This window comes from Centruroides sculpturatus, unplaced genomic scaffold (genome assembly GCF_000671375.1).
Source record: "Centruroides sculpturatus isolate CEXI.00-Female unplaced genomic scaffold, Cexi_2.0 scaffold774, whole genome shotgun sequence".
In the NCBI taxonomy this organism is placed as follows: domain Eukaryota; kingdom Metazoa; phylum Arthropoda; class Arachnida; order Scorpiones; family Buthidae; genus Centruroides; species Centruroides sculpturatus.
In genome coordinates, this window is record NW_019385065.1 from 1 (window position 1) to 12684 (window position 12684).

Below are 12684 nucleotides of genomic sequence, written 5' to 3' on the forward strand. Positions count from 1 at the left end.
AGAAATCATTTCGTATCTGAAAAAGCAGTGTTAATTTCTATTATTATGTATGTCAATTGTTTCTCTTTTTTCTTGTGTCTTTTATCTTAATTCTTTAATGAAATATGCTTATTTATATTCTACTTGTGCCTCTTTTAATAGAATATTTATGTATTTATACAGTGCTCCTGGAACAGTTTTGTTCAATTTTATACACAAAAACTTTTTGTCATCTTTAATGTATTTATAAATATACACGACCATTGAAACCTGATACATTAAGCTAATACATCTACAACAGCTGTAAATGATTGGGCTATATTTTGGATTTATAATTATGTATCCAAAATATAGCCCGATCATATATGGCTGTGGTATATGTATTAGCTTAATGTATTTAACTGAAATATGACATATTGTTGGTCTCCCCTCCTCTTCTTCCTCCAATATCTATAAAATGGACATGCATTTTGTAACAACAGACTGTAATTTTTGCAAAGATTATTAAATGTAAAATGAAACATTAAATTTTGAGATTTATCTTTGATAATTATATTTTATCTAGGAGTTAGAAAGTAGAAGAAAATCACAGTTTTGTTCAAATGATGATAAAGTTGTATAATGATGGAAATAATTTACTAATAGATTATTTTGAAGTCTTTTTTCATAAGAATCGTGATTTGCTATTAAATTTATTTCTTCAAATTTTATTCACAACAGTTTTAGTAAATTTATGTTATTTTTAAAATTAAAGAATCCAGTTATAACGAAAGATATAAAAAAGTAAGCTTGAAGAAGATCCCAGGAGGGGAATCGAAAACGTTTGCCGATTTTAAAGAATTTCGCGCCGGTTACTGGTTAAAGAAAATGTAAAAATGCGCATTAGAGAGCAATTCTGATTTTATTAGATAACTAGCTGCAAGTACACGCTTCGCTGGGTTTTTATTTGTTCGTACATTTATATGTAATATAGTTTTTTTTATATATATATAAAAGACTATTTCTCTTCCTCTACATAATATTTCTCTGATTTGATGTGTTTCCCTATAATTTTCAAATTGCTCTTCTGTCTGATTATTTCTGTTTCGTTGATAATTTTCTAGTAGCAATGTTAGATGTACTTCTCTTTCTTCTGTGGTTTCATTTCTCCGCACCATCTTTTGCCTTTGAGATATGATTTGAGACTGCAAAAATTCTTTCTTACGCTTTGGCATTGTATTTTATATTTTTACTTTTCACACTTCACTATTTACTTTTCACTTTCTACTTTTTTCTGTTATTCATACACTTTTTACTTATGAAAAATTAACTGAAGCATGTGCGTCACACATCTCCAAAAGCCATCTCCACTACTCACACATAACCGTCCTCGACTATTCCAAAACATTTTTGACTATTCAAAAACATTTAAGATTAAGATTAAGATTACAATATAGTCAATCTTGCTTGTTTTCACAGAATGCAAGAATTAGGTCCCCCATTTTCAGACTAATTAGAGAATTTTTACATGGATCTAAAAATATGTTCGACTTCCCACAAAAACATAAAAAACTGCATCTGTGCCTGTAAATCTTGCATGCCACTTTATCTTAACACTTCCTTTGTTACTCAACACTTCCATTGTTACACATTTTCGAAGTCAACCACTTTCAACCCCCATATCTCCCACAGCCTTATAGCTATCGAGATGCAACCACCATAGTGCACGATGGGAGCCAAAACTACACATCGCACATGAATGGTGTTTGTGTGTGCGATGGGATTGCACACACAAACACCATTCATGTGCGATGTGTAGTTTTGGCTGCAGAGTGAAATATAGGCACACACACGTCCATTTATATATATACAGTAATACCCCAAACTTACGCGATAGATGGGACCGAGCGGTAACCGTGTAAGTCGGGGTATAATTTCGCATATAAATACATACAAATAATTTTTAATTTGGGCCGGAGACTAAAGAAAACAATAATTTAGAAAAATATGTTTAATAAAATCTTAGATAATATATATGTATAACAAATTAGGCCTATATTATTTTACAATTTTTCACATTTACTTGATTATTACGCCATAATTTTAACATTGTTTCCATCTCAGCAATAATACTGTGACATTTATGAATGATGCTTGAATTTAAAGATTGAGCATTTTTCACAGCTTCGAGAATTTTTTCTTTGCCTTTTATAATTGTTCTGACCGACAATTCCGGTAGATCAAACTTCTTTGCCAATTCACAAATTTTAATTTTTATATCGAAGTCTTTAATAATTGGTACGTTCGTAAAGTCAAACGAGTTAAACACGTTAGTAACGAATCGTTTGAAAAGTCTAATGAAATAGGAATAACGATGCTTTCATTCTTGCTTCCAATAAAGGTTCCAATAAAATTTTAAGAAATAAAGACCTTGTAAGAACTTCACAACCAAAAATTTCATCACGTAACGCTTTAAGACGCCCACATTTAGCCAAAATATGCCAGGCATCCACAATTTCGTTCTCAACACAAAAGTTACACAATTCTCTCGAATAATTATTTAAAAAAATTCAGAGAATTGCACCTAATTTATAAAGAAGAAATAAATTAGTTTGTAAATTTTTCGTCCGATGGAGATTATTTTTTAATAAAACAGATGAATTTATAGATGAAAATCTACATGTATCGTCACCAGGGGCAGCTTTCATTAAATCTACATATTCCAGCACTTCTTTTTAGTAGATAAAAGCAATATCACCCCAAACGAAGGTATGATGGATGCAAGAAAGATGTCTGAATGCCACCAGTTCCTTTTTAGAAATTATTTGTAATTTTAATTGGATATATATTTTGTGTTTTTTAAAAGGACTTTTTAAACTTCTGGCAACAAGTAGCCTATAAAGAAAGGTCTGTTGCCAAGAATGTGTATTGTCTGTAACACGGAAATAATAAATGGTGGTCCTATATTGGGCAGACTGTCTTCAATTTTATTAAAAAATAAATTAGTAACAAAAACACAGCACTGACAGATGCTCCCCATGTTTCCTCTTATCAGTTTAACAGAGGAAGGGGAACGCCTTTCAATGACCCCAATTTTGCCTTTGGTCACCGTTCAATATCCTGCCTCCAGCAGATTTACTCATCGCCCACATGGGGGCATTATTGCCCACTTTGAGAAACACTGATCTAGACAGTATAAAGAACAATAATATTTATTGAATTTGTAAGCTGGAACTATCATATAATAAAGAAAATACACACCTTTCTCACATTTTCCAGCAGTAACTGTTTAATAAAAAAAATTTTTGGCCATTAATACTGTTATAAAATTATAATATACAGTCGACCCCCCCTATAACGCGGTAGATATGTTCCACTTTATAAGAATTTCGCATTGTAGGAATCCTTAAATACATGAGACAATCACAGCCTGGCACGTATGCAGTTTACGAACTATGGCTGTTTGAAAGGTTTTCTTCCATAAAATTAATCGATTCTAAACTAATTTGACTCAACATTTCCGAAACACGTATAATTTTTTGGGAATAATCTGATTAAACTATGCTAGAAACAAAAAATTGTAGGATTACTTACAGAGTGTGCACCGTTTGACGACACCATTGCTTAAGCTTGTTTTCGTCGCAGAGCAGCGCACCAAATGGTGGGCGAGGTTTCTGATAAATTATTTTTCTGCGAAAAATTCGTTGAACTTTGGAGACATCATAAATAGAAATAATTTTTATGGCCGTTGAATAAGAAATGTTTTTTTCACAAGAAATGTATAAAATTACAGTACTATATTAGACTTACAGTACCTAATTTGTATACTGTACAGACGATAGTAAACCCAACTTATCCGTCTAAACTCTCCATAGCGTGTAAGTATTCAGCTGCTCGTCCAGATTCGACCAATCCTGCTGCAACATGAGTCGGCGATGATGTTTTACCGCATTTTAAGAGTCTCTTTTAGCGTCTTTATATGAATACGGTTGCAATTTTTTTGCCACGATATACGAATCTGCATTATATGAACCCACGTTATAGGGGGGTCAACTGTACATCAAAGAAAATTGGCAATCTTTCAAACTTCAAACTCACTATATATGTTTGATTTCATATATCAGCTTAACCTGACACAGGCCCCTGAATGTGGCCAAAAAATTTTTTTATTAAACAGTTACTGCTGGAAAGTGTGAGAAAGATGTGTATTTTCTTTATTACAATAATAATTGCTTTTGTTTTTGTAAAATGAAATGTATGTTTTTTAAAATTTTTTCTTTAAGATGTGTGTATTTTATTTTAAATATTTAATTTTATTTTGAGGTTAAAATCACGTTCTGTTTAAATAATTAGCAAATTATTTCTAGCAAAGTTTGCGAAATTTCCTTTTTTATTAAATATACGTGATATTAAGGCAATTTTTTGCTCTAGTATTTTTTATAAATTAGGAAAAATTAGTGTAATTATCTGGGAAGTTTTGCAATCGCATTAATTTTAATTAAACTTAAATATACATTTTTGGATCATTTTTACTGTAGCAGTATTTATAAATATGCAAAAAACATTTATATCATTAACTGTTATAAATTTTAAAAAATACAAGGATAAATATTTCAAAAAATTTCTTTAGTAACATTTGTTTATCAATGAATATTAACTTTATCACTTTTGGATAAATAAACTCGCGAATATCGACTGAGAACTTTAGTTTTGTACAATGAGATAATGAATTAATTATATCAAAACATAAAAAACAATTAAATATAAAGAAAATAAATGACACAAAAAAGAAGTATTTTAATTTTATTTATACTCTTTTGGAAANAAGTTAAAACTATTTATAGAAAAAACAAATATTTGAAATGTTGAAGATGAATTTCTAACGTAATTGCTAGGGGTTGTATTTTGAATGGAAGGAAGTGTGTATTTTATTTTAAATATTTAATTTTAATGATTGGTATTTAAATAATGTATTAAATTCTTCATACAAGATTTAAACTAATAATTTCAAAAATACAGAAACACATTGAAAATATTGCTATGTTTTATTAAAATTAACCTTATTTGGAAAATATATTATCTGTTTCAAATGTTTTGCAATATTGTTTATAGTTTATATTTTCATTTCAAAATTATTTATAAGCCTTTTCACTAAACACATCATATATGTTTTGTTGTTTGATAATCTGATTAATGTAATTACAAATTTTTAATACTAAACAGAAAAATTCTAATTTTTGGTTTATTATTATTTACTGTATTAATGCGATAAATTTATGATGATTATAAAATAAAATGTTTTTGTATTTAATTCTGTTCTCAGTTATCTGGATGTATTTTTAAAATAATTTATAGCTGCTGATGATGAAATCAAAGATGATTGAAAAATGTGTTTATAAACGTTGCTGTTCAGAATGTGCTGAATTATTGATTTTGATGAATCAGATTCTAAATACTTTGAGTTTTATTATAAGTTTGATATGTACAATAATAATAATAATAATTGCTAAAAAAAAAATATGATATTACTAATTTGGTCTGACTATTAAAAATTTAAATGACTATTAAAAAAATTAGAAATAATTGTAATATTTAAAAGAATAAAACAAAAATGGTATTTAGGTCTGTAGTAATACTTTGAAAAAAAGTAATAACAGCTATATAAAACCTGTTGTTATATAGTTTATAGTACAGAATAAACTAAATTTTTGATTGTTTATCTAACCACGTAAAGCCTATTAAGCTGACTAATATTGCTGAATTTATCTAAATCTTTGATGTTGATTGATTATAGGTTATAAATCACTAACAACTATCAAAAGTTTAAATTATATTAAAAAAATTATAAATTAAATGTTTTTTTTTTATTTCTTATGATGTAGAAAAATGAAGATTACAAATAAGAAATTGAAAATTCTTTCTTCCAATTTTCTTGGTAGAGTTTGTCAAGAAATATGTTTTATTTGAAACAGATTTTCATATTAGCACTGAAAATAAATGTTCAAAATAATTTAGCAATAAAAATACTTTGATCACACTGTTTCTATTATTCTCCATTATGAATGCAATAGTAAGGCTGTCTTAAAGGAAAACATCAGTTCTTTATTCAAAATATCATTTATTTTTATATAGAGGGAATCACCACCCCTTTCTCCACTACCAAGGTTGAATGCTAATCCTTTATCACCTTGGAGACGAGTGTCTTCAAAACATTCTGTATATGTTTCACCTCTGAAGAATTCTAATTTTCCTCCTTCTCCTAGTAGACCATTATCCTACAGTTTCAACAGGAGTTATCCAAAGGTAATTTCTTCTAACTGAATTGATCATTACAATAGATTTATAATCAGTTATTTAATATTTCTTTTTTTAAATATCTTTATTATGAAATTATTCATGTTGTATTTAAAATTCCATGTTTTCAATTTAAGAAAACTTAAGAAATTTTAATTCTAATACATAGAATCTGTTTATCTATAGCATTTAAATTATGCTGATGACATTTTAATAGACACAATGTTTTACTTTGAATTTGCATCAGAATTAGAAAATATACATTATGTGAGTATTGTAAATTATATAACATACAAATTATTGTCTATTATTGTTAAAAATTAAAATTTTTTTTAAAAACTTGATTTTCATCTTAAAAATTGAAATCTTATTAACTTTAGAAAATGTGAAAATAGAACTTAAAAATGGTCATAACTAACTAAAAAGGAAATTGCCAATTATTGCTTTATTTAATACTCATCAAAACAGTATCTGTACAAATCAGTCATCAGTATCTGAACACTATCTGAATATTCAAATCAAATTCATCTTAGCTTATAAAATTCACTTTTGAAAATAAATGTTTTATATGCAACTCCAGTTGAAAGTTTATATGATGTAGTTTAGAGAAGGTACAAGGGATGTTTATTGAAAATTGATTTCTATAGAAAAATAAATTTCATTTTATTTCAAGTAGGACAATTGAAATTTGGTAGATTTCAATTGTCTTATTTGATGATAAATTAACTTTCAACAGTTTACTTAAAATGTTACAGAAGGGAATTGACTTTCTAGTTAACTGAAATTATCCTAACTACTTGGCATTATAGTAAATACTCAAAAAAGAATTCTTAATTCAGGAACCAAAACTTTTATTTAATAAGAGAAACTTTTTTTATTGTTTTATTTTTTTAGAACAGATAGAGCTAAAGCTGTTATTAAAAGAACAAAAATGCTTCTCTTAGTAAATAAAAGTTTTGGTTCCTGAATTAAGCATTCTGTTTTAAATACTCTGAAGTTAAAACTATTTATAGAAAAAACAAATATTTGAAATGTTGAAGATGAATTTCTAACGTAATTGCTAGGGGTTGTATTTTGAATGGAAGGAAGGAACCTTTAATATTATATATATATATAAAGAACATAATCCCATATGACTATGTTATTTGTAACAATAATAATCATAAAATCACTAAAAATTTTATATTCTTGAATGTATCTGGTTTTTGAGCTTTTCAGACTTAGAGATGCCAGATCAGGATTTTATATCTTCATTATTTCCCTTCAGTGATAAGATTTATATTTTCTGCTTCATTCTAATATAGTATTGTAGATGCATTTCTGTGTGTAGTATGTATGTATAGATGTGTACACAAAGTAATATGTAAATTTTGATTGTTTTGTTAATTATAATTATATTTTTAGGATCTTCGAGCAATAAATTGCATGATGAAAAGAGGGGAAAGAAAAGTTGGAAAACGAATTCTTCAGGATGATTCTGAACCTGATAGTCCTGCCAAGCGTATTAGCACAGATCTTACTCTTCGAAAAATTCAAAATGTTTTTACGGAAAGACAGGGTGGAGGAACTGAATAATTTATTATAGCAACATAGTTACAATAATTGTACAAAAACTTGGAGAACTGCAAATGATCTTTGTATAGTAAAATAAATGTGTGGCTGATCTCAATTTTTTTATGTCACATGGAAATTAAACAGTATAGCAGAATCTCCAATGCTCATACTTAATAGAGTATTTCCATTATAAATTTTAACTAATAAGTGAAATAATGTACAAAGTTCCAAGGTCAATTATGTTGAATAATTGAATGACTTTTTATTTAAGATGTTTTCAATGTAAGGGTCCTTTTGCCATGTTTGTTATGGCCTCAGTCCAGTATTGCATTATAAACAACTTTTTATAGGATAAATCTTATATGTCATCTTCTGAACCAACCATGAAATATTCTCTTCAAAATTGTACCATTTATATAGATTTGTTTATATTGCCTTCTTTTGGTGTAATATGTCTAAAGACTTTTATATGGAAAAACTGAAACAATCTTTATATAAACGTAAAATTTCATCTTCAGATTTAACATTAGAATGATATACATTTGAAGCTTATGCTTAAAGAATAATTTTATAAAGAAAATATTCACTTTTTATGTTAGTACTGCCTAACAGAAAGAATCATTTAAAGATATACAAAGATTTTGACATTATTTAAAAATGTTGTTATTATTATTTTTATTTTGATTATTGTGTTTGAAAAGTTAATCTCTGGGGCTTTCCAGCATAAATTTAAGTTGTGAATTAGGAACTCAGAAATCATAGTTTTAAAATAGAAGGTTTGTAAATCTTCATTTACTTAAAGGCATTATAAATATTTGCATATAAAAATACTTTTAATTTTTCAAGTATTTATATGGAGTGTTAAAAAAATACTCAGTATTTATAGGGTAGAAAGTACATGTTATGCTGAGTAAAAAAACCATTGTAAATGAAGGCAAAAAATTCAATCATTTCTGAGATATTAATGATTTTGTTTGTTAGTATCTTGATTTCATTTATTGGCTTCTAATGTCACGTGTGATATGAAAAGAGGGGACTATCTTGCCAGATCTTTATCTTGATTTCACACATCCTTCCATTTTCATCCATGCTTGGCATCATCATCATCTTACAGAGTTGTAAACTTTCTCAAAATTCCAATTTTTGTTGGATTATTTATCTCAGAAATGATTAAGTTTTGGTCTGTGTTTACTAAGATTTTTTTTTACTCAATATGGTGTGTACTACTACCATACAGATGCATATAAGCTTTTTTTAACACCCTGTATTTTTCAATTACTACTAAGTTTAGATTCTCAAAAAATTTTATTTTAATAAATTTAGTTTAAAACTAGAATTACATGAGAATTTTTTATGATAGTTTTATAATAATATATTTACAATATAATTTTATTTTTCATAAAATATTAGCTGTTTTGATTGAAAGGCAATTAATGCATGAATTACGTTTTTAATGTAAAATCTATATTTAAAAACAATTTGCATTAAAATATTATTCTTTGTTCCTATCTTAAAATGTTTTAACTTTGTACATGATATAATTTGAAATTTAAATATTACTTTTTCTCAAGAAATTCTGATAATTTTTATTTTATTAATGTTATATTTGTCCAATGTCAATTAATCTAATAAAATGTTTAAGTTTGTCAAATTGCAATTTATTAAAGCATTTTTAACATTAGTAAAGTTATCTGAATATCTATAAATTTTAGCACAAATGTAATTTGATTCAATTAGATTATGGGTCACCAAACTATGGTTCATGGGCTGGATCCGATCCAAGAGATCAGTTCATCTGGTCCGCCGCCACTATGCCACAAATGAGCTAAAATATAATTATTTATATGGAAGCATCATACATTGCAGATAAACTGCACATATAGAAAAATTTAAATAAGTAAAAATGCCAAAATTGGTCCAATCTGATTTTTGCATCTGACTAATATAATTTTTTAAGAAAATCAGTGAAATAAAAAGTTTGGCTACTTTTTGCAACTTTGGATATCAGAGTGCTTTTTGTGTAAGCACCTGCAATGATGTTTCTAAGAAAAGCTTGCTGTAGCCATCATGTTTGTGTATTGGTAAATAATTATGTTGATTGTCTTTATTTTTCGTGTATTCATTGTACTGTATTGAACAAAATGGTTATGCAGCCCACGCTCATCATTCTCTCAGTTATCTGGCCTGCTGTGAAAAAAGTTTGGTGACCCTGAATTAGATCAAGAGAGATGAAAATATTTCTTTTAGTAATCATAAAAATATAAACAGAAGTGAAATAATATAAGAATAAGAAATTCTTATTCTTATATTATCTTTGCAGTATAAGAAATTCAAAAAATATTTAATACAAAATACATTTTGAAATAAGTGTATGAATTTATCACATTTAAATACAGATCAGAAGAATGATATATATGAACAAAATATTTTTATTCAATACTTATGCTGGAACAGTTAAGAGATAGAAAAGTTATAAAGTAACACCAACATAACTTAAGTATAGAAAAATATTTGGAAGAGAATTAGTCAAAAAAGTTTATCAGTAATGCTAATTACAATAAAACATATTGAGCCTGTAACTTAAGATTTAATAATAATGAAACAAATAAATTGCTAATGTTGAGGTTACCAAAAGTATTTAAGTAGAAATGTTACCAACCTTGATTTAGGTTATCTTTATCTAACAATCCCAAAAATGGAATAGAATTGTTTGCATATTTCAAAATTCAAAACAATTCTATTCCATTTACTGCATTCTGTTAACTGAAAATGATCCTAAATCAAGGTCAAATGTTTCTAATTAAATACTTTTCATAACTTCAACTTTCAACAATTTTTATATTTATTATTATTATTAATAAAAGTATAAGATATATACAAATATTGATAATATATTCTGTGTTTATCAGAATTCTTCCTTATACAGTTATTCTATTAAAAACTTTATTTTACAGAGTTTTTATTAGTTTGATTTTTCTATGGCAATCTTAGATTAAAATTGCCATTTTAAAAGTGCAAAGTGATTGAAGAATATATAATTATTTTCAAAAATCAATTGTTTGTGATATTTTAATTTTATGCATTATAGTATAATGCATAAAATTAATTGACAACAGAAACATTTTAGTTGTAATATCTTAAACATGAAAAAATGAACAAATATTGTCAAATGTATAAAAAAAAAAACATTTAAAACACTGATATTTCTGATAGAATGGAAAAAGAAATAAATGATGATACAATGTTAGAAATGACAAGTGTTTCATTGCTTGTTTAGATATGGAAGAAAAAGAAATCTAGAAGTTCTGCTTAAACAATGCATAATTGGTATTAGGTAAACTAATAGAGTAAAATCTTGAAAGGAAGCAAATCCACAATACTATCACAAATGGCTCTTTATTATTATAAAATATTGATAAATTAGGAGAAAATCAAAATTATTTATTTATATCTATTGTATGATTGAGAATTACAAATTATCTTTAGTATGAAGAATTATATTTATATAAAATAATAATTTCAAATTTTTTAATAGGATTGTATGAAACTCAAACTATTTTAGATCCTAATCTAGTTTTTCAAGTCTTAGTTAGTTTTATTTCAGCAAACTCATTCATGTTATAAAATTGATGAGTTTGTTAATTTATAAACTAGTCTAATACTGTATAAAAAAAAGCTTGATATTATGAGATGAAATACATCATATATTATTGAAAGACTGAGATTACAATTTTTATTCATTAAACCAATGTGGTAGAGTAACAAACAAGTTTTCACAAATAACTATAAATTTCCATCATGGTAGAACAAATATGTAGTTCTAAAAGGTATTTAGACTTTATTCAGATTTATGCATTAAGAAATCAATATTCCAGGAAATTGCATATATATAGCAGGGTGTCTCATAAATAAATTATCATTTTGTCCAAATAAATTTGTTATAAAAATTAGAAATATTCTTCAAAATACAGCCCATTGTAATCTGTGGTCTGTAGCCATCTTTCAGCTAATTCATACATTCTCACTTGTATTACTAATTATTTTTTAAAGCATAAATTTCTTGGACCACAAACTCAACTTGATTTTGGAAATGTCATCCAGTTAAAAACTGCACCATTGAATAGAAAATATAGTAATCTGAGAGCACAAAGTCTATCTGGGAAAAACTTTAAGTGTACCAGCCATTTGAAATGTTATCAAACACATTAACATCACTTTGTGTTCAAACTTGCTAACATGCATTTATGCAAATAGTCTGATGCAGTCATCATTTTTGTTTGTCTGAATTATAGAAGAACTTTTATTTTTTGTTACACACAACAATCCATTTGATGAAATAATCATCAAGAGGATTTTTGAACAATTGATAACTCATTTCCATCCATTTTTATGCTTGTGCAGAAGTCATCTTGTGACTTATGGTTCAACTCCTATTCACTTTTCCAACAGCAGTTGGTTGGCAGTACAATGATATTAAAGCTGCCTCATTCAATATCCTGCAAGTGCTTGTGGTCAAATTGTCTTCAACGACTTGCTGTATAAGTACAGAATCCATTGTTGTCGGCCTACAAGATTAAGGCTGATCATCTAGGTAAGGTGTGTCAGACTGATATAATGTAGAGACCACTTTTAGTTATATCACTGCATTACTTAAGCTTCACTAATTTTCTTGTCAGTGGACACTTGGCTTACCATAGGCTTTACTAACTTCAAATTTGGTTGAAACATTACCAAATGATTACCAAAATAATTGGGCTATAACTCTGCTAATTTTAATAATAATCATAGTGATCATATTTTATATCATAAATGTTTCAATGTGCGTCAGTTATCTTATGACCCAGTTGGAACTTGTACATTAAAACTTTGTAAATTAGC

General features: G+C 27.1%; 1 long non-coding RNA gene across 1 annotated transcript; it reads left to right on the forward strand.

Moving 5' to 3' along the window:
• The first annotated feature begins 5924 nt into the window (after positions 1 to 5924).
• LOC111634160 lies at positions 5925 to 7701 on the forward strand. The gene is made up of 2 exons (XR_002758159.1): positions 5925 to 6261; positions 7657 to 7701. It is a non-coding gene; the product is annotated as an uncharacterized LOC111634160 (long non-coding RNA).
• The last annotated feature ends 4983 nt before the right edge of the window (positions 7702 to 12684 follow it).